The 23,868-nt window shown below is 41.9% G+C and overlaps 2 non-coding genes across 2 annotated transcripts; one reads left to right on the top strand and one right to left on the bottom strand.

Moving 5' to 3' along the window:
* Positions 1 to 754: 754 nt before the first annotated feature.
* On the bottom strand, positions 755 to 828 carry trnak-cuu (transfer RNA lysine (anticodon CUU)). Its single transcript has one exon. It is a non-coding gene; the product is annotated as a tRNA-Lys (tRNA).
* Positions 829 to 4,750: 3,922 nt separating this feature from the next.
* trnat-ugu (transfer RNA threonine (anticodon UGU)) lies at positions 4,751 to 4,823 on the top strand. Its single transcript has one exon. It is a non-coding gene; the product is annotated as a tRNA-Thr (tRNA).
* Positions 4,824 to 23,868: the final 19,045 nt, after the last annotated feature.

Here is a 23,868-nt window from a genome sequence, read left to right as displayed (position 1 = left end):
AAGGCAATGTGATTGACTCTTAACTGCCCTCTGAAATGGCCCAGCAAAATACCCAGTTCAGAGGGAAATCGGGATGGACAACAAATGCTGGCATTGACAACAAAATATATATTGCATTAGCCGCATTTTAAGAAATGATTAATTCTCATTTTGTTTCATTTCATGTCAAACAGGGTGACATATTCTGGTGTCTTATTATTTAAGACCTCAACCTTTCGACTGTTCAGACAGGTAAGATTCAGTCAGAGAAAAGTGAACCACTGTGATCCAAAACTAGGTTTTGTACTTGCTGCGAATCCCACGTCAAATCAGAAAATGTTGGAAGCACTCATCGGCTTCAACAGCTTCTGTGGAGAGAGAAAGAGAGTGAATGATTCAGGTTGCTGACCTTTGACCCTAACTGGAAAAATTAAGTCAAGGAAAATAGAGAGGGAGAGGAGGAAAGAACAAACGGTCTTTTGATAGGATGGAAGGCTGGAGTGATTGAATTACAATGGAGATGATTATTGTTCCCACTGACACAATCTCGCAGATCTGGGTTTAAATCTCATAATAAATGAGAACAAAACCTCTCGCTGAGTTCAGCGCTCAACTCCCCGCCTTCCAGTGAACTGGAGGCAGTTTTCAGTCACAAACCCACAACTCTGAGATAAACAACGCAGAAAGGAGAAAGACTCAGTTTGAACGGTGACACTTCTGGAGGAATGGAGATCTGGAATCACTCAGGAATGAGACAAAGTTTAAAAATCAACGTCGCCCAACGTGGAGGTTCGAACCCACGCCCCTGAGATTAAGAGTCTCATGCTCTACCGACTGAGCTAGCCGGGCACACGTACTCAAATGCTTTCCATAACCTAAAATGCATGGAGACAAATACGGTTTTTCCATCTGGTGTCTCAGCATGTTCTGATTTCAAAGTTTGCAATGAATCCACCGACAGAATCCCCAAAGTTCCTATCCATTCATCTCTATCATTAATTACATTATTCACATCTTCCAATTCTTAGCTTCACCTCTCCCAAATATTCCAAACTCCTCTTACGTCATTCACCTTATTTTTCTTTGTTCTTAATAATTTAGCCAGTGGTGGAGGGAACTCAACATTTGCACTGTCAAACTGTTTCCCAGTTTCCGACTTTTCAACAAGATCACCTCTGATTATTCTAAACTCCAGAGCGAACAGACTAATCCCACTGATTCTCTGCTCCCAGGAGAAACTCATAAATCAATCCAGTGAACCTCGGTTACACACAGACAGCTAAATAATGGACATAGCAAGGAGCAAAATATGTCAACGTAATAAAAACATCGTCAGTGAGTCTGAGGGAGTTCTATAGAGACAATGAAAAACAGAGATAGCGAGTGGGGTACACATCCACAATCCAAGAATGAATAACAATAATCACACAGCTTGCTGTCTCAACCAACAAATATGGGGTCCTCTAAACTGGTGAACAGAGATCAAGTGAATGGCCACAAGCATATTAACCTTTTAATGTCTTGATTTTCTTGTGTGAGTGTTGTGTTGATAGATTGCCTGCTATCGGTGCTCAGGTTCTCAAACCAAATCCCACGTAAACCAATCCCAACGTTTGCACTGAAAATACATTTGTAAAACCTATGACTTGTCCAATATGAAACAACAGCTGATTGAGGGATCGAGTCCGGCATGTGAACCCGAGATCGCTCACACGTTTGTAGATATTTACTCCCCAGGCCCGAGTCATACCTCTCGTCCAATGAGCCACTGCTGCGGATGTTGTTCAATGAAAATATTTCCATTGACATCCAAAGCTGCTCAAACTTCTGCAGTGAAAGGTGAAAATGCTGGAAAAACTCAGAAAACCAGACAGCTCGTGTGCACAGGAAAACAAATCTTAAATTTTAGCTCCATAACCTTTCATTGGGAACAACTGGAAATTTTTAGAAATGTAGGAAGTTTTAAACAAGTGTTTTCCAGCAGCATAACAAGAGGGTTTGAGGCCTCTTGCCGGGTGTAAATCAGGAGAGATTAAATGAGGGAAACAAAGTAATTTAAAGTAATTAAACCACAGAATGGGGCCATTCCTCAGTCCCTTACAGGACTCAGTTGTGTTGTGGATGAAGGGGAACCTGTGGATGTAATGTACGTAGATTACATTGGAGCCACAGTGATGAGTTGGTGGGTTTGAAAAATTGAAATTTACACGTAGGAACATAGAATTAGGAGCAGAAGTGGGCAAATTCAGCGCTTCGAGCCTGAACCATCATGCAATCAGTTCATGACTGATCTCTCCCTGTTCTCAAATCCACCTCCCTACCTGTTCCAATATCCCCTCATCCCTTTAATTATCAGGAATATATCTGTCTCTTTCTTGAAATCATTTAATGATTCAGACTCAACCGCGCTATACGGCAATGCATTCCACAAATTCACGACCCTCAGTGAGAAGCAGTTCCTCATCATCTCAGTTTTAAATCTACCACCTCTCAACCTATACATTTGACATGGTGTTCCCGATTGCGCATAAGAAAAAATATTTCACTTTCTTCAATCCTGTTTAGAATTTTATATACCACGATCACTTCAGCATCTTGTGGGACTATTTGACCTCACTGTCGATTTCATGTCCCAGCAAACACAATCAGTGTTGTCATTAGCTGAAGCAGCCACTTATGTTCCATCCAAACTGGACACATGAAGGGATATATGGTAAGTCATTTTGAAAAACACAGTTCACCCGTGGCCCTGGGAGTCCAGTGGGTTGTATTCAGTACTCCCCAGTGTTGTTTGTTTTCAATTCCCGCTTAGAGAACGATTATTTATAGCTGTCAGCAAACTATTGAACAATAACGTGATTTACTATCTGATCGAAAGTAGATCTACTAATATGAGCCGAGTGAGTTTTGCAAGTCTACATTACAGCTGGAAACGTCACATGTGCAACAGGTCAAGAACAAACACAGTAGCAGAAAGATAGTGATAGGCTGCAAAGCGCTGACAATTGAGATGGTGATGTAAGGTAACATTTGGATGGTAAAAAGGTCAGATGTTGGCATTCACACTGAATTATTCAACTTTTCCCTCACTCTGCAACGAAAATATTTGGAAAAGATTCTCTCTCGTTTCAAACAGTCGGAGGTGGAATTATTAACTGTAAGTGGAATGTCTGTTGTATGTTGTCACTGATTGAATGTATCACTGGGATGGAAACAGAAGGTTCCATGTTGCAACAGAGACTTGCTTGTGGTGAATGTAGTCTGGCCTGGCGCGAAAAATAAAGCAACACATGCAGTGTGTGTAAAGCAAGTTGTAAAACAGGCGACAAGCAGCTGGTCTGGTGGTCAGAGTTTGACACTTTCACTGCTGTTTCGATTGGTGGTCAGGTAATGGAGATTTGTTGCTCTCATCCAAACCGTAAAAACAAATGTCAGGTATTGCCTGGTGGAACATATAAAACACAATCTCGCCTCATGTCCTGTAGTGAAGACTGAGCAAATTCAACAGGAGGTATTTTTCTGTCATTTCTGACAGGATATTGGGAACCAGACAAGGTTAAGGGCAGTTTAAATGGTGCTGGTCCTTCATTGCAGCTCATTCTGTTTCTGACTGGGTGTGATTCCTGCTTGTTCCACAGTTCAGGATCAATTGATTCAGTGAACGAGCAGGTTCAAGCCAAGTGATGGACTGTCGCAGCTCCTTTGCTGCTAATTTCAATAACAATACCAGTAAAGGACACAGCTGCATATGTGGTAACGTAGCTGAGTAATCTAAGCCAGTGGCTGAAAGTCCAGTCTCTATGGTAGTTGTTGGTTCAACTACAGCCACTGCCAGAATGGGTTTGAGTTTTGGTCCCTGCAGCTGAAGTCCAGCATTTCAGATTGAATGCAAGAGTTTGTGCCGTGTCGTTTTTGGCATGAAGAAAGAGGAGCGACAGAGCAATGTAAACAGGTGTTGAGGTAAAGGAACGATGTGGAAGGAGTGGAGCAAATTATCGTGGATTCTGGAATCGGAAACAAAAAGAGAAAATGCTGGAAAATCTCACCAGGTCTGGGAGCATCTGTGGAGTGAAGAAAGCTGACATTTCGAGTCCAGATTACTCTTTTTCAAATCTGGGAGGAGTGGAGTTGCTCCGATAGAGAATACAAACGGGAACACCGGTTGAATGGCTGTCTGTCGAAATAAACAGCAGGATTGCAAACATTGAGACTGCAGTCCCAGCCGAGGGGATGTATTGGGATTTTCTAACTGAGGTTCAAATCCTGTCATGTGCGCTTCCCGTCATTCCTCATTGTGACTTTTTTATTGAAAGTTATTGGAAATGAAGCGATAGGTGCAGAAATGATCAACTCACTGCAAATTTGTCACATTAGCGTCACTGAGGGTCTCGTGATCAGCGTCGGCGCCCTGACGCGGTTTCGATTCCCAGTCACGGAGTGAATACATTTTTGTTCATTTCTTCATTTAATAAAAGCAGCGTCCGTGAAGTGAACAACAAGCTAAATCTTCCAGCTGGATGAACTTGTATCAGAGCTGGAAAAATCAGAGATGTAACATTGACGATAAACTCTGAAGAAGAGCCACATGACACACACAACATACATGTCAAGTACATACACAATACACATGTCAAATCATGTCACTTTCAACTTCTGTCCTTTAACTTCCGGCTCTCCACCTCAGACATTTCCACATTCATCAAAAATCTTCATCCTCAAACCCTCGATCCACGGATAATGCTGCACTTACTAGAAGCGCCTTGCAGCATTTGGCTCCATAGCTCAGTGGTTAGAGCACTGGTCTTGTAAACCAGGGGTCGCGAGTTCAATTCTCGCTGGAGCCTATGGGCAAATTTTAGATGATAGAAGCTGTCAGAAAGGGGAAGAGAGTCTGGCAGACGAAATTGAGAGCTTTGATGAGTGGAGGCGCAGATCGGGTGCAATTTTGGAAAGCGAATCGATGTTTCCTTCTTCGTAAAAAAAATAGAAAGAGCAGGACATATTTGAAGAGCTGAAAAAGGTTAGTATCGATATTGAGCATAGAATAGATGCGTCTGTACAAGGAATGCATAAAACTAGCATGTAGGTGCAGGCAATGATTGGAAGGAAAATTGCATTTTGGTCTTTATTGACGGCAGACTGGAGTCCAAGTATAATGAGGTTTTTCTAAAGTTGCACAGAGTTTTGTTGAGACCGCAAGTTGAATATTCTGTGCAGATATGATATTCACATTTAATAAAGGATATGTTTGCATTGGAAACGGTGCAGATAAGGTTCAGCAGATGATCCCTGGGATGAGGGAGTTGTCGTATGATGTGAGGCTGAGTAAATTGGGCTGAAAGTCTCTGAAGTTTGGAAGAATGAGAGGCGATTTCATTAATCCTACACAAGTCTGATTGGGTTTGACAGGGTGGAGGCTGAGAGATTTCTTCTGCTTGTCGGGAAATCTAACCCACGGCAGTACAGTCTCAGGAAAATGGACTGATCATTTCAGCCTAAGAAAAGGCGAAATTACTTCACTGAAATGGTTGTGAATCTTTGAAATTCTCAATGCCAGACAGTTATGGAAGCTCCATCATGGAATACATTTAAGGTTGGGACAGACAGGTTTCTGGTCTCTCGGAGAATTCAGGGATATGGGGAGCTGGTGCAAAACTAAGTTGTAAACCAGGATCAGCCATAACGGTATTGAATTTCGGGAACAGGCTCGATGGACCGAGTGGTCAACTCCTGCTCCTATTTATTGTGTTCATGTGTTTGATCAAGCTAGTAATTCATGTTAAAATAAAAGCAGAAAGTGCTGGAAGTTCTCAGCAGGTCTTGCAGGAAATGTGAAGCAGACAGAGAGTTAAGATTCTGAGTCTAATATGACTCGTTTTAAACTGGTAACTGAGTGTGAGTTACAACAATTAGCACAATATCGAGACAGGGAATTGAATTTACTCCAGTGAAAGCCCTGAATTTAAACTCCTGTACTATTTCTGCAGTAAACGTGTTTAGGAAACTTACCTGCCAATTGAAAGTGTGGAGCTCTGAGAGCACCCTAAGCAAAATGGACTCCCGCTATTCCTGTTTCTGCTTATATTCCCGACATAGATTTTCTTTATGGCATTCTGTAACAGTGAAATATTGTCCAAACTTTGTCAGCCTTACTGTTATTCAGTAAATTACCATACTGTTATGACACTAAGGTTAATCCCCTTTATCTCGCATCGTAATCTGGAAAAACTATTTGTGAAACTGCGAACTGTTTTTAATTAACGTTCAGAGGCTTATTAATGAAAAAAAGCTTGTCACTCACTTTGAGTAAATAATTAACAAGCTATTATATTTAAATGACCAAGAACTTTAAGTAATCAAGTAACATGTTAATTAAGGTACAGTTCGAATGAAATGCTGTTCAAATAATACGAGGAACATTCATTACCAAAACTGTAATAACAGAATTTCAGTCACACTCAAATAAATTATACAACCCGCCTCGAAGGGATTCAGAAGATTTTGGTGTTCTTCAGTAGTTGTGCGCTGTCTGTAAGGTCTTGCTAACTCGGTGTCCTTCTGTTAGATAGTTTTCTTCAGCGAGTTTTAATCTGGCAGGGGTGGAGAACTGCTGGACAGACAAATGTTTTTTTGACTGGCTGCCCTGGCCTCTGGAGATGTTCACCCAAGGTATTATCTAGAGATGGCTGTTCCTCTGGCCTTTTTTACCTGCCATGACCTCGCAGTTTTCTTACACCACGATTGGTTTGATGCTGACAACAACAAAAAAAATCAAAGCATATAGGTTTCCTTTAGCTGAGTGTTTACTTTAAACTCATTGGCTGTTAGTTGATTGGCTACTTTAACTCAAATCCTAACAAAATGCAAAAAGACCTGTGGAGCCTGATGTTTGGTCCCTTTAAACCAGTAGTTCCCAAACTTTTATCAATGGGCCGCCACACTTTCAGAATAAAAATTTGCTCGCGCCACACCAATTCTTTTATTGATAAGAAATACATTCAAAAACAAAAAGAAAACAACTCCTCGCAGTGCTTGATTCATAACATAGAACACAACTACTTTATAATATGATCATGGGACATCCAGAAAGTATAAAACAATGCAGCTGCATAAGAACATGATTCATTCCCAAAATATATTTATAGACGAGCCTCTTACATATGTAACCATAAGTAAGTATACAAACTCAATGAGAGGTGTGACCTTGTTTTTGTCGGGTAATCTCATTTATATTAGGTCTAATTTGAGACAAAAAAAACTCTCATCTCCTCAGCAACACAAAGAAGCCTTTCTATTTTCTGGTCTTTGATATTTAGCAGAGCTGAAAATCCCTGTTCACAACAATATGTCGTGGAGAACTGTAGAAGAATAGCTAATGCTCTTGAAGAGATGCGTGGATACTGTTTCTGGTTGTATATCCAAAAAGAGTCCAGTGGCATACTCCCGTGTTTCATTTTCAAGGTGCGATCACTTGAAATGCAGGCCATTTCCTCCTCCTCATCCAATGTCAGACCGGAACAGCTGGAATTCGCAAAGTGGTCTCTCACCCAGTCGAATTTTTCTGTAGACAACGATGGGAAGTAATGATCAATCTTTTCTACCAGTGTTGCAAGATGTTCCTGTATGAGGCCGTACAATTCATTGCCCGTTTTAAAACTTCTTACCAGTGGGAACATTTCGAGGTTATGTTGCATCGCTCTTCTGAGCCAGAGCTGAAGCTTTTTTTTTTGAATGCAGTTAGTTTGTCTGTAGTTGTGAGGATATTGTCATCGCGGCCTTGCATACTGGCATTGAGCACATTCAACCGGAAAAGATATCGGCCAAATATGCCAGCTTTGCACACCAGTCATTGTCATCCAGTTGGTGGTACAATGGGTTCCCTTCTTGTTCCAAAAATTCTCTTAATTCGTTCTTCAGTTCCAACACCCGATTTAAAACGTTTCCGCGGGACATCCAGCGAACCTCCGAGTGCAGAATTAGGCATTGATGTTTTGATTCCATGTCTTTGCAGAGTTGAGCAAATAACTGCACCTTTAGTGGTTTTGCTTTGATGAAGTTCGCAATGCGCACAGTCTGATCGAGAACCAACTTCAAATCAGCTACAAGGGTCTCGGTGATTAACGCCTCTCTGTGTAAAAAACAGGGAGTTGATATTACATCTGGATTTTTCTGTTTGGTGAGTGCCACCAAGCCTCTCACATTCCCTATCATACATGGCGCTCCATCCGTACAAATTCCAATACAAGAATCCCATGAAATCTCAACTTTTTCCAAATACTCAGACAAAGTTTGGAAATATCTTGTCCTCTGGTATGTTTTTCAAGTTCCTTGCAAAATAGAAACTGTGTGATTATTTCGTCATTGTGAATGAATCTGAAATAGGCAAGCAACTGTGCTTTTCCACTAATGTCGGTCGATTCATCAACTTGAATGGCAAATTTAGAATTCTTCATGCATTCAGAAACACGCTTCTCAATATTAGCTGACATATCAACTATTCTTCTGTGAATTGTATTATCAAATAAAGAAATTTCCATAACTTCTCGCTCAGCATCATCACCAAACAAAGTTTTCACAATCAAGCTGCAGGCAGGCTGAATCAATTTTTCAGCTATTGTATGTGGTTTTGTCTGTTGAGCAATCAATTCAGCCACTTGGTAAGATACAATCTGCATCTTATCTGAGACTGTCATTCGTTTTTCGAAATATGATCGTTGGCATTTCTGCTGTTCCAAAAGCCTTTCAAAATATTGAACATCCTTGTTTGCCAGATTTCCATGTTTTGACAACATATGTCTTTTCATCTTGCTTGGGACCATATTGGAATTGGAAAGCTTCTCACCACAGATCAAACACATAGGCCGAGGTACGTTTTCATCTCCAGTGCATATGAAACCGAGACTCAGATAGCTATCCATATATTGTCGACAAACTTTCTTTTTTAGAGGTTTGCTTGGGCCTGCTACTGGTGTAGAATTAAACGACTCTTTTTCAGCACCCTGTTCGAATGGCGATTCTGGATGACAACTTGGACTCGGATCGCCCTCAGCATCACTTGATGCTCTTGCTCTCACTTTCGAAAAATATCTATCCATGTTTAAATGTTTCTTTGATTGTCCTTGAATCTTCCCGCCACACTTGCCATCCTCTCTCGCCGCACCAGTGTGGCGCACCGCACCCTTTGGGAACCACTGCCTTAAACAAATGTAGCAACCTGGAGTCTGTGTGTACTCTACACTTTCGCACAGCACTCAGAAACAGCATTTAAATGACTGTTTTCTTTCCCTCCAGCATTTTTTACAACTCTTTTATATCTCTACAAACATTATTTTAGACGTTTACAAACTCAACTTGAAACTGGCAGATACAAACCGGGGTGCTGGCTCTCATCTGTTTCTTTTCAGGATGGAATTCGTCTGCTCTTCATGCTCACTGAAGCACCAACACGACAAAGCGGCCATTTGCTGGTTCAATCCATCCGAATAGTTCCACGGATCTGTACTGCCCAATAAGACATCAATGTCCATACGTGAAGGAGAGAGTCCAATTCAAAAATAGTGTTGAGAAATACATCAAGGAGAAATATTAAGTGAGCTATGAAGTCTTATTGAACGTGAATTTGAACAGACAGTACATGGAACGTGTTTATTTTGTTGGACTTTTTGGAATGTGCTGTAAAGCCAAATAAAATTCTTATATTTGACCAAGCTACGTGTTAGATTGGTTGTTCCGGAAGAATACTCAATTTCTTCACTCTTCACTCACCTCCTACTCAATTTGAACATGCCACGCAGAGCCTTGCGATGAATGCATTAATTTCAACATCATGTTTCTAATGAATGACGATAGTTTTGTCTAAATATGTGGTATAAGTGATGATAAAGGAAGACTGATTCCCCCCACCACCAACAGTTGGGGCGGCACATTGGCACCGTGCGCAGCACTGCTGCCTCACAACGCCAGGGACCCATGTTCGATTCACGGCTTGGGTCACAGTCTGTGTGGTGTTTGCATGTTCTCCCTGTGTCTGCCTGGGTTTCCTCTGGGACTCCGGTTTCCTCCCACAGTTCAAAGATGTGCAGGTTAGGTGAACTGGCCATGCGAAGTTTTCCCTGTGTATACGAACAGGTGCTGGCATGTGGCGACTAGGGGTTTTTACAGTAACTTCATTGCAGCATTAATGTAAGACGACTTGTGACTAATAAATAAACTTCAGTTCCATCCGTCCCACAACGTCCAAGTGGGTATCCGACCAGTCATAATCTGTAAACAGCACTGCAAGTCTGTTTTCGTGTTACTTATAAATCTCACGCAAGTCTCTCCAAGTATCAATATTTTGATGCTTTACGGCCTTTAAAATATTTGATTTCATATTAGCAGGGCAGAACAGAATACGCTCATACTTACGCTCATAATACTCCAGGTGCCACCTTGTTTATCACTCAGTTACCTTGTCTATGTTTCCTTGCAGCCATTAGGGCCTTTCTTACGGTTTACAGTCCACAGTTCACCTCACCTGACATGATCAGAAAAATGCAAAGATTTATTCTGCCTCTTCGTGTCAGTCGTTAAAATACGCTGCAAATAGCTGGGAAAGAGGGGCTGATCCACGATACACGTCATTGTTCATAGCCTTCCAACTTGAAGATGTAACATGTACCTAGGTTGTGCTTGTTCTAAATAATTTGTCCTCTTTCCATGCTGATATATTGGTCCGAGTCAATGAGCCTTTATATTGCATCTTAACTGACGGTACGGCAGCTTATCAACTAACTTTTGGAAATGTCATCTACTTGTTTCCCTTGAACTAACAGATAGTATAATATGAAAGTGCGGGGGGAGAGGGTGTGGTGGGGACGGTGGGGGATGGGTGGTAATTAAGAAGCAGAATAAAACCCTTTGGAATGCCAGGTTGACTATTTTTTTCTGAGCGAAATGCAATGTTGATACTTCCTCAGTAAGGTGCCCTGTCCCTTTCACAATATCTGTTGTCAAGTTAACTGCCCTCTAGTTATCTAATTTCATCGTTGCATTACTGCTCATTAAGATTGCATCCACTATTGAAAGAAGAACTCCTCAACAACGTCAATTTTCTGCGTGATGTCTTCATCGAATTGATGTGCATCCACAGGTATCTAGATGGTTTGTCCTTTCAGCAATTCCAAGCAGTTTTACTCCTGCCACTGGAAGTCCACATCAAACACGTGCCCCAGAGAGTCAGCTGCAACACCCAGAATAAGAGATGATGGAAAATATAGACAACAGAAATGTAATGAGACAGAGGCAGAATAAGAATCACTGAAAGAGTGAGAGACCAAGCCCGATGCACAGAAAATAAATCAGCGGGGATTGAACTTGGAAGGAACAGATTAGCTTCACAGTCCTTAAGATTAAAAATGTATATAGGCAGGGAAAGCGAATATTTGAAAAAAAATCAAATTTGAACAGTGCCTAATCTAAACACCAGGACACAACTGAACGTTTTAAAACAGAATGCAGTATCTCTGAACAGTAATACTTGTTGTCATCTTAGGAGACCTTTTTTAACAAATGATCTGGTGCAGAAAATGCAAAACAACGATATGATGAATTACTTCTTGATGGACATTACCTCTTTATCCATCTAAAAGGGAATCATTTTTTGATGCAGAGTCAGCAAATGCAAACGTGAAACTGATTGAAAATATGATCGCAAATCCCTGTCTAAACAGCGGTAAAATATGTCACTTCTAATAAGCCGACCGTCAACCTACTCTTTTGCAGTAAATCAAAAGAATGTTCAATTTCTCCTGAAGGCTGGTGATAAATAATCTGTCGCTTTATGTGATAGTTTACAGTCAACTTTGATCTTCACCGTTGGAACTGATAACAGTGTAAACAGTTCAAACATTTCGAGGTATTTTAGTTTGCTTTACTAGTTTTACAAATGTATTGCCGAAATGAGTTTATTGCCTTACTTACTGGATCAAAACAACCCAGGGCTGTCAGGTTTATTCTTGTTCAGTGACAATATAATCCTCGAAAAAAATTACAGACATGATTTGGTTTTTCAGTCTTTAATTTTCTCTGTACAATCTTATTGCATTTTTTACATCACCAATAGCAATAACGTATGCAATAGTAGAATTCGGTCACCACCGCCCCCACTCCTCCCCCCACACCGCCCCCCCACCCCACCACCGCCCCCCCCCCCCACACCCCGCCCTCACACCCCCCTCCCCCCACCTCCCCTACGCCACCCTCCCCCGTGGAATTGAACTACATTGACTTAACAGGCACTTAACCAGGTAGTGTCCGAGGCCGAACGATGTACAGACACCCAACATATTAAAGTGTCGACAACCTTGTCCCATTTATACTGACTCGATCTCAAGTATCATGAATGCCTGTCGATGAATGTAAATGAGAAGGTGAAGGTGCGTTCGGGATGTTACGGCACAATCGCAGGGACAAATAATCCCACTGGTGCACTGTTTAATTCGGAATAAAATGAGGAATGTATTCCGAAAGTGCTGTGATCTGAAATGAATTGTAACCAAGTGTATAATAACTCGCCTGCGATTACACACTGCCTGTTATTGTCAAATGAACTCTTATAAATTCATGGAATGTCAGAACGTTTCCGTGGATACTGGATGGAAAGAGGCCGTTCACTCTGACCACCAAAGGAACAGTACAGTATGTCTAATTCCTCTGTCTTTATCCCAGTAGACCTGACCATTTTCTTAAGATAATTGTCCAATTCACATCTATATCCATGTTTGGGTCTTTCCCCATCACACTCTCAGGCAAGTTAGCCCAGATGCTAACTTCTCACTGCTGAAAAATGTTACTCATGTCACTGTTGCTACTTTTGTGAACCGAATCACCCGCGGCTATCTGTTCTTGAAACGTCCAACCGTGTGAAAAAAAATCCCTTTCTTCTCTGTCCAAATTCTTTATTGTTTTGAACAAATCCACCCCGCAGCTTCACTGAGACAAGGATAAGTGCCCATTTTCATGCAATTTAACCACCCGCAGGGTTCAGTGTTGGGGCCACAGCTGTTCTCTTTATATATTAACGATCTAGATGACGGGACTGGGGGCATTCTGGCCAAGTTTGCCGATGATACAAAGATAGGTGGAGGGGCAGGTAGTATTGAGGAGGTGGGGAGGCTGCAGAAAGATTTAGACAGTTTAGGAGAGTGGTCCAAGAAGTGGCTGATGAAATTCAACGTGGGCAAGTGCGAGGTCTTGCACTTTGGAAAAAAGAATAGAGGCATGGACTATTTTCTAAACGGTGACAAAATTCATAATGCTAAAGTGCAAAGGGACTTGGGAGTCCTAGTCCAGGATTCTCTAAAAGTAAACTTGCAGGTTGAGTCCGTAATTAAGAAAGCAAATGTAATGTTGTCATTTATCTCAAGAGGCTTGGAATACAAAAGCAGGGATGTACTTCTGAGGCTTTATAAAGCACTGGTTAGGCCCCATTTGGAGTACTGTGAGCAATTTTGGGCCCCACACCTCAGGAAGGACATACTGGCACTGGAGCGGGTCCAGCGGAGATTCACACGGATGATCCCAGGAATGGTAGGCCTGACATACGATGAACGTCTGAGGATCGTGGGATTATATTCATTGGAGTTTAGGAGGTTGAGGGGAGATCTGATAGAAACTTACAAGATAATGAACGGCTTAGATAGGATGGACGTAGGGAAGTTGTTTCCATTAGCAGGGGAGAGTAGGACGCGGGGGCACAGCCTTAGAATAAAAGGGAGTCACTTTAGAACAGAGATGAGGAGAAATTTCTTCAGCCAGAGAGTGGTAGGTCTGTGGAATTCATTGCCACAGAGGGCTGTGGAGGCCGAGACGTTGAGCGTCTTCAAGACAGAAATTGATAAATTCTTGATTTCTCGAGGAATTAAGGGCTATGGGGAGAGAGCGGGTAAATGGAGTTGAAATCAACCATGATTGAATGGTGGAGTGGACTCGATGGGCCGAATGGCCTTACTTCCGCTCCTATGTCTTATGGTCTTATGGTCTTATTAAGCTTGGCATCCAAACACATTCTCCTGAAACTTTACTGGACCCTCTAATCCTTCTAATGGGAATTCGAGTGAGAATTGGAAGCCATGCTCATGGTGAGTCTGATGTTGACTTCTCCATTTGTTTATGCCATTTAAATACTTTCCAGTTCCACGTCCCTACTTGCGAAGTCGCGCTTACTTCTTTTTTTTGCCAAGTTATCCTAAATTCAGTGCGTTTTCCATACCCTATCCTCCCTTCTCTCTGTTACTTCAGCCATATAGACTTGTGCCTTTTATGTCATTTCTCCCACCTCAATGAAAAACCTTACTGCATTATTTTGGTATCTCACTTGCACAGCAATGGCATTGTTTCGAATTGTTTACAAAGGGAGTGACTCAATCTGCCAGCATTAAGCTTCGATCAGACACATCTTTACATGATTGAATAAAAGAAACAGTATCTCAGGCCACTCGGCCACGAAAAAGCATCTGCACCCGGTCACCTTCTTAAGCATTTGCTCCACTCACCACAGACTCACGGTGGAAGTGGTCCTGTTCACGACCAGGTTTACTGTGGCAAAGCAATGGCGGAGGTTTAATGCCACTGGAGTCTTAATGCTGAGCAAATTCTGTCGACCTGGATCAAATCTGGTGGAATTTAGTCCGATGCATTTGTTCAAATATTAATTGGAAAAAATGTGGAATCAACGTTATTTCAGAAGATCATGACCTCAAAATCAGTCAACAATTCTTATTAAATCCCATTTTCAAAACCAGATGACATTTTATTCGCCAATGCCTTTATGGAAGGAGATCTGAAGTAATTTTGTAACTCCAGACTCTCAAATCTGTGGTTAAGTAAACTGCGGATTTGCAACCAATGCTCACATTGACTGCAATCCATCGAATAAGTGAAACCGAAATCACCCAGGGCACTTCGGCAGCCCCTTCCAAACTTGTGACATGTATTACCTCGAGGGACAAGGGCAGAAGGTACACCTGGGCACAGCAACGGAAAAGTTCCAGATGCCTTCCCGACTGAGAATCATACAGTGTCGGAGAGGTGGCACTGAACTCCCACCTAATCCCATTTACCGGCACTTGGCCCAGAGCAATGAATGTCATGACGTGACAGACTTGGAAATATACAGCCGTTCTTTCTCTGTGGCTGTCAGAATCCTTGATCTCCATTCTTAACAGCACTGTGAATCGTCATAGAATCATAGAAACCTACCTGCATCGCACGGCCTGGAGCATTTTCAGGAGCCGGTTTTCCAACGATTCCTAATGTGAAATTACGACCGGGCAATTAAAAAAGAGTTGAGCTAGCTAGCGCCACACACACTTACTGACCACATTAAATAACTCAATAGAAGCATTTTGCAAATCACAAATAACCATTGATATGGTCGGGGGCTGTAAAATGAGGGAAAATCATAACAAAAAAAAGTAATGGTGAAATGGGCCACCGAATCGGTCCTTTCTATTTATGTGGTAGTGGTTGATACTCAGCGTAAAGAGCAAATTCGCACTCGGTGGATACACTATTTTCTTTGCCTTTAGAGTCCAAATTTCCATCGGTGTCAGATTGAAAAGCACACTAACATTCGCAGGACAAGATGTCAAAAAATTTAAAGATTCACAAACATTGGATTCATAGAATAACAGTGCAGAAGGAGGCCATTCGACCCATCGAGTGTGCATCGAATCCCCAACGGTTCACCTTACCTGCCGTAACCCCATAACTTCAAGAATTTACCCAGGTGGTCCCTAACCATCATTGCACACTATTGAACAATTTGGCACGGATACTCCACCTAACCTGCACTTATTTGTACTATGGGAGGAAACCCACTCAGACACAGGGAGAATGTGCAGACTCCACAGTCACCAAATACCAGAATCGAACTTGGGTCCCTGACTCTGTAAGGCGGCAATGTTAACTCCTGTACCGTGGAGCAGCCAAGAAGAAAAACCTCCGCATATCAGGCCTAATGAAAATATATTTTACCTCGACATGGTGTCATAGAGGGTAAGAAGTCTCACAACACCAGGTTAAAGTCCAACAGGTTTATTTGGTAGCAAATACCATAGGCTTTCGGAGCACTGCTCCTTCGTCAGATGGAGTGGATATCTGCTCTCAAACAGTGCACAGACACAGAAATCAAGTTACAGAAAACTAATTAGAATGCGAATCTCTAAAGCCAGCCAGGTCTTAAAGGTACAGACATTGTGGGTGGAGGGAGCATTCAACACAGGTTAAAGAGAAGTGTATTGTCTCCAGACAGAACAGCTAGTGAGATTCTACAAGCCCAGGAGGCAAGCTGTGGGGGTTACTGATAATGTGACATAAATCCAACATCCCGGTTTAGGCCGTCCTCATGTGTGCGGAACTTGGCTATCAGTTTCTGCTCAGCAACTCTGCGCTGTCGTGTGTCGTGAAGGCCGCCTTGGAGAACGCTTACCTGAAGATCCAAGGCTGAATGACCGTGACTGCTGAAGTACTCCCTCCAGGAAGAGAACAGTCTTGCCTTGTGATTGTCGAGCGGTGTTCATTCATCCGTTGTCGTAGCGTCTGCATGGTTCCCCCAATGTACCATGCCTCGGGACATCCTTTCCTGCAACGTATCAGGTAGACAACGTTGGCCGAGTTGCAAGAGTAGGTACCGTGTACCTGGTAGATGGTGTTCTCACGTGAGATGATGCCATCCGTGTCGATGATCCAGCACGTCTTGCAGAGGTTGCTGTGGCAGGGTTGTGTGGTGTCCTGTCACAGCAACCTCTGCAAGACGTGCTGGATCATCGGCACGGATGCCATCATCTCACGTGAGAACACCATCTACCAGGTACACGGTACCTACTCTTGCAACTCGGCCAACGTTGTCTACCTGATACGCTGCAGGAAAGGATGTCAAGAGGCATGGTACATTGGGGAAACCATGCAGACTTACGACAACGGATGAATGAACACCGCTCGACAATCACCAGGCAAGACTGTTCTCTTCCTGTGGGGGAGCACTTCAGCAGTCACGGGCATTCAGCCTTGGATCTTCAGGTAAGCGTTCTCCAAGGCGGCCTTCACGACACACGACAGCGCAGAGTCGCTGAGCAGAAACTGATAGCCAAGTTCCGCACACATGAGGACGGCCTAAACCGGGATGTTGGATTTACGTCACATTATCAATAACCCCCACAGCTTACCTCCTGGGCTTGTAGAATCTCACTAGCTGTTCTGTCTGGAGACAATACACATCTCTTTAACCTGTGTTTAATGTTCCCTCCACCCACATTGTCTGTACCTTTAAGACCTGGCTGGCTTTAGAGATTCGCATTCTAATTTGTATTCTGTAACTTGATTTCTGTGTCTGTGCACTGTTTGAGAGCAGATATCCACTCCATCTGACGAATGAGCAGTGCTCCGAAAGCTTATGGTATTTGCTACCAAATAAACCTGTTGGACTTTAACCTGGTGTTGTGAGACTTCTTACTTTGCTTACCCCAGTCCGACGCCGGCATCTCCACATCATGACTGTCATAGAGGGTGCCATTCGTTCGAGACTTTCTACTCAGAGAAAATGCTTTTCATAATGCACGCTTTCGAGATGTCTAAACCTTTCATAGTTTTAAATGAGATAATTCTTCGAAACGACAGAGAGCAAAATCCTACAGTAACTATCCTCATCAGCAAACCGCCTCACCCCAACAAAGATGATGAAAGGTTAATGCTCCGAGGCCACAACAGAAGTGAGGGAGGCAAAGATCAAACATGAAAACATATAGACACAGATATAGGGAAACGCGGAGTGACAGCGAGAGAGACAGATAGGAAGAAACGCGAGTGAGGTGGAGAGTTGAATTGGGAGTGAAAGTAAGAAGTTATGACATCATTTCATGCGACAGTTTTTTTCATGAATGCAATCATATTGAACTCGAAATGATAACTCTGTTTCGCTCTCTATAATTACTGCCTGTCCTGCTGAGTGTTCCAACCAAATTCGGACTTTGCTACATTTAACCAGATCGTTCCACAGTGTAAGGATATCGCAACGCATCTTAAAGTGAAAGAACATTTTTGATATTCATTTGCTCTCCTGGTTAAATCACAGGGAAATAGTTTGAATGAAATGTCCATCCTAATGATGTTCCGATAGGATTCCTGCGGTGTTTAACATTTCCATTCATCTCTGAAAGTTCAGAAACTTGCTGAATGAAAATGGATCAAAGGTTGATAATTTGTTCTTTCTGGTCCTCTCCTTCTGACCAAATCGCCGTTTCTATCGGTTTTCACGTTTACATGTTTTCATCTATTTTTGTCAATCTCCGTCACAGTTTGACCATTGCAACAGGCGTGCTCTATTTTCCATTTGCCAGCGCCCAATGAATCTTGCCTCCTTTGGGAAACTGAAGTTTCCTGATTGGAAGCTCCTTTCGAGATGACTCCCCAGCAGCCAGGGTGGCAGCACTCGCTCAGCATCCCATCCTTTGTCCGGCCGCCTTCCTGCTTGTAGTTCTTGCATATGGTTGTTGATCATGAAGTGTCAACATTTATTGCAAGTGTGGCTTCTCCGTGTAGACCAGACAGCCTCGATTTACAGCGTCGGTAATGATGTAGGAGGGTGGAGCAAGGTTCCCATGGCGTTATTCCAATGGTCAATCTATCCTGCAGGAGGCTGCATGAAAATCCCGAACAGGTCTGGGGGCTTTGTGGAGCCATTTAAATATACAGTGGATGAAAAGGATTGACATGTGGCTGCATTGTTTAAATGTGGTTTGTTCCACAGGCATTGGAAACAACTAACATACATGACGGGGTCCACATCAGCACCGCATTGATGCTCCTCTGGAAGTTCTTCAGGAGTTTCAGGAAGCTCTTGATGTTTTGAATGTGAGATTATAATTCCTTTAGTTCTGAATATAAAATATAAAGATAACGCGTACACTTTGAAGCTGGCATTCGTTAAGTGTCATTCTCTTCAGGCAGAAGAAAAGGTTCAAGGATTTGAATTTTTGTACATGTCTGTCTTCTTCACTCTTGAGTTCAAAATATTATGGACAACTCTTTAGAGCTCTGATGTTGACTTGTGTCATACTGGGATACGGAATCTTCACTGTAATGTGCATGAACGAGTATGAATTTCCATCGGCCACAGGTCATTGCAAACATTGTGCAGCGTTAGAAAGAGACAGAGTTCAAATCTGCATCATGAACAATAACAGAACAAATGGTAAACCTTGCGGAATTCATATCATTCGCTTTCCAGTCTGGATGTTAGCGAAAGGACTGTAGAAAGTTCCCACAATGAATGAAACACAATGACTACTCCCTAAAAATGACATTCTAAATTGCCGATATGGAAATACCAGCTGTCAGGGAGAATTTCAGAATATTTAATTCACGCCATGTTTGCACTTGCAATAGAATGTGAACTCTGGTGTGTATGTGTCGTTTGTAAAATTTGTCTATTGGATTCGAGAAGCTTTGCATGTATTGTTCAATTATATACTCGTTCATAATGATTTGGATGATAACAGAAAGTTAGTCCACACAGGTTATTTCAAACATCTGGCCATTTTGAATATATTAGTATGGAATTAGACCATACTACAATGTATTGAACAGTGGTTGAAGTCACCCTGCACCGGAATGTATTAAAAGAAACCTGCTTGAATTAACCAAGCCCTTAGTGAATGAATGAACAGTGATTAGAATCTGTTGGTATCCAATGCACGTGTACTGAACTCATACAAGTTGCTCTGAATTTAGACAGCGATGTTAAGAGGAACGTGTCTGTGATCCACGGTTATCATAAAATTATAGAATCATTGCAGTGCGAAAATAGGCCATTTGGTCCATCGAGTCTGCACCGAAAACTATCCTGACCAGGCCCTATCCGCGTTACCCCAACTATTTACCCCGCTCATTCCTCTAACCTGCGCATCCCAGTTAAGGGGCAATTTAGCGTGGCCGATGCACCGAACCCGCACATTTCTGGACTGTGGGAGGACACCGGAGCACCCGGAGGAAACTCACGCAGACACGAGGAAAACGTGCAAACTCCACACAGACAGTGAACAAAGTTGTGAATTGAACCCGGGTCCCTGGCACTGTGAGACAACAATGCTAATCACTATGCCACCATGCATTAGGTTCACATTGAACGTTACTGTTCTCTAGTGGACTTTTGCACTGTGAGGTTCAGCTACCAATATTGAGTGTACTGTAAATGTCGGGGGTGAAAGCTTGCGCAAAGTGAATTTGTGATTAACTTAGCCTCTTTATACCAAATGTCACCCGTACTTCAGTGGACCTGGCAAATGAATACAAACACAGTCGTCTTAAAGTGGGTGGAAAAGCTCAGAGATATTTGAAACGCTGGTGCATCTGATTAGAATCAAAAATAACTGAGAGATGAAAGGACTTAAAATCTGGTTGAGTTTTCTGATGAAAAATTTCATTTCCAAAGCGATCACTGGCAAACACCACTGCGTTAGCCAGACCCCAAATCCAGGCAATTGGACATTTTGTAACAACATGTAACTGTTTCTTTTCTGCAGTCTTTCTCTTGTTTCACTGCAGAACGGTGAATCAGATCCCTGACAAATAAGGCATTGATTTTCACTGCAATGTAAACAACAGCCCAAGGACCAGGTGCACGAAGATGTTTGTTGCAATAAATTTAATTAAGAAACAATGTGAAACCAGCTAATGATTTCTCTAGAGCCTGGCATCTGATATAAAAGTGACTATTTTCAGTGATTTGCAGAACACTCGGATAAAAATGCACGGAGTACCAACAGGTCTGGTGTTTGCCATTTACTATCCCGTCATCGGAGCTATTGGCATTCCAGGTATCCCATTTTAGGTTGATAACAGCTGCGAGAGTGCTCGGCTGGGATATGTTAGCTCTTCAATGTTAACTATAGGACGTCTTCACAATATGTGGATCCTCTCTCCTATTTAATGTTAAGCATGTCCCCTCTTTCTCGGCAGTGTTTTCTAAAATAACCTGTATGTTTAATCCAATGTAATTTCTTAATGTTTTCTGGTGACACGCAGCATTTGCTTACTTTAACGATTACAAATCCTCCAATTTTCTTGCACCAGCATCGCATTATGTGAATGGAATTCTGTTGTGATTTGCCACTATTGCGACAGAGCAATTCTGATATACTTTGAACAGTGTATGATAATCTATAATGAGTTACTGGCGCTGAAACTGAAGGTACATTATCACATTATCATCACCATTTAATTGTGGAACTATTCTGATGTTGATCCTCTTCCTTTGCTTTGCATGAAGTAACGTAACAGTCATACGGTGCAATTGCCGACTTTTTCAGTTGCTACAACTGTTACTGTGGATGAATGATCACATTGTTTTCAGGTTGTACATGTAGATCTATTGTGGAAATAATCTTGATAATGACGGGGTTAATTAATTGATTTTGAGGAATGAACCATTGAATCACTGCAGAGTAATTTTAATGAATTAATTTATTGAAGGGATACAATTAAGCACTAGTATGTTGAGAATCATTAGTACAATCTGAAATTTCGTTCTGCAAATGCGACCTCAGCAGTTGCCAATCCCAATGATTCAAGTACATACCGAGGATCCAAGTGAGGAAAGTGGACCTTGAAGCGAAATGTAGCCAGTATTTTTACGGCAAAATCAAAGAAGCATTAAATGTCCATTCATTTTCCTCTATTTGATGATATCACTGAGATAGAAGTATGTCAGTGTTCTCATATGTTCCATTCCAATTTCCTGATGTGGAATTTCTCTTGCATATTTGAAATGTTCATTTTGGTTATAAAATATTGTTTCTACCTTCGTCTTCGTAGTATTGTCTTGTTGTTGCATTTTACCGTACTTTGCCTTTGACCTACCTTATGCATATTCAGAAAGGCAGAAATAATTGTCAACACTGTATCTGATAACTTGCAATACTTTTTCTCTCCTTATCTATCTATCTATCTATCTATCTATCTATCTATCTATCTATCTATCTATCTATCTATCTATCTATCTATCTATCTATCTATCTATCTATATATATATATGTCTCAAGATCTCATTGTCTATCTAACTGTCCACATCTCTCTCTCCCTCTCTCTCTCTCTCTCTCTATCTATCTATGTATTTATTTATCTTTCAAACTGTCTGTCTGCCTGTCTATCTGTCTCTCACTTCCTAACCAAGAAGGTCGATGAGGGCAGGGCAGTTGGTGTTGTCTATATGGATTTTAGCAAGGCCTTTGACAAGGTACCAAATGGAGGTTGTTGCATGAGGTTAAATCTCACAGTATCCAGGGGGAGGTAACCATGTGGATACAAAATTGGCTGGATGACAGAAGACAGAGGGTGGTTGTTGAGGGTTGTTTTTCAAAGTGGAGGACTGTGACTAGTGGTGTGTCTCCGGGACTGGTGCTGGGAGCACTGTTATTTGTCATTAATATTAATGATTTGGATGAAAATTTAGTAGGAATGGTTCGTAAGTTTGCAGATGACACCAGGATTGCTGGCATAGTGGACAGAGAAAAAGTTTATCTACGATAACGGGATCATGATCAATGGAGTTGGAGTTTAATTTTGATAAACGCGAGGTGATTAATTTTGGTCGATCGAACCAGGGTGGGACTTGCTCAATTAATGGTGGGGCGTTGGGGAGAGTTGTTGAACAAAGAGATCCAGGGGTGCAGGTTCATATGCCTTTGAAAGTGGAGTCACAGGTGGACAGAGTGGTGGAGAAGGCATTCGGCGTGCTTTGTTTCATTGATTAGAACATTTAATACAGGAGTTGGGATGTCTTGTTGAAGTTGTACAAGTCATGGGTAAGGCCACATTTGGAATGCTGTGTACAATTCTGGTCACCCTAATATAGAAAGGATATTATTAAACTAAAAAGTGCACAGAAAAGGTTTACTAGGATGCTACCGGGACTTGATGGTTTGAGTTTTAAGGAGAGGCTGGATAGACTGGGAGTTCTTTTTTCCTCTGGAGCGTAGGAGGCTTCGAGGTGATCTTATAGAGGTCTGTAGAATAGAGGGGCATAGATCAGTTCGAGAGTCGATACCTTTTCCCAAACGTATGGGAGTCTAAAACTAGAGGGCATAGGTTTACGGTGAGAGGGGAGAGATTCAAAAGGGTCCGGAGGGCATTTTTTCACACAGACGGTGGTAAGTGTCTGGAACAAGTTACCAGATGTAGTAGGAGAGGCGGGTATAATTTTGTCTTTTAAAAAGCGTTCAGAAAGTTACATGGGTAAGATTAGTACAGAGGGATATGGGCCAAATGCGGGCAATTGGGACGAGCTTAGGGGTTAAAAAAGCGGCGGCATGGACAAGTTGGGCCTGTTTCCATGCTGTAATTCCCTATGACTATGGCTAGCTGGATTCTGTTGAAATTGGAGGAAGTAACTCTTCTTTCTTATGCTGTCTCACACGGATATTCTTAGCTGTACATGTGATGCTGTTGTTCAATAAGGTACGATCTCTGCAGATTTATCATGTGTTACATTGCAGGCGAAAAATGGTTGTGTGAATTATCGGACTAATGGATGCCGTGTCCTGCGGAATAAAGCATAGAATCAATTTGGTTGATGGGAATAATTTATAATATACCAACTTTCGGCTTTATATAATAAGACTTTCATATGCTACCTGCATGGGTTACATAAGACTGAATTCATTCCATGATAACACCTCATGTGTTTTCAAAGCGTTTTTATTCTTAGTTGGATTTCATTATCGAAATTTACACTATTACGTCATTGACGTGCCTCAATTATAATTCGGGTAAGTATTTTAAAGCGCCTAAGCACTTATTTATTTCTTAAACTATGATCTGCAGCTTAGGATCACGCCTCAATTCAAACTCACG

Source organism: Mustelus asterias, chromosome 30, assembly GCF_964213995.1.
Source record: "Mustelus asterias chromosome 30, sMusAst1.hap1.1, whole genome shotgun sequence".
NCBI lineage: Eukaryota > Metazoa > Chordata > Chondrichthyes > Carcharhiniformes > Triakidae > Mustelus > Mustelus asterias.
Note: the sequence above shows the minus strand (reverse complement) of the source record. Positions and strands in the feature narration are given on the sequence as shown.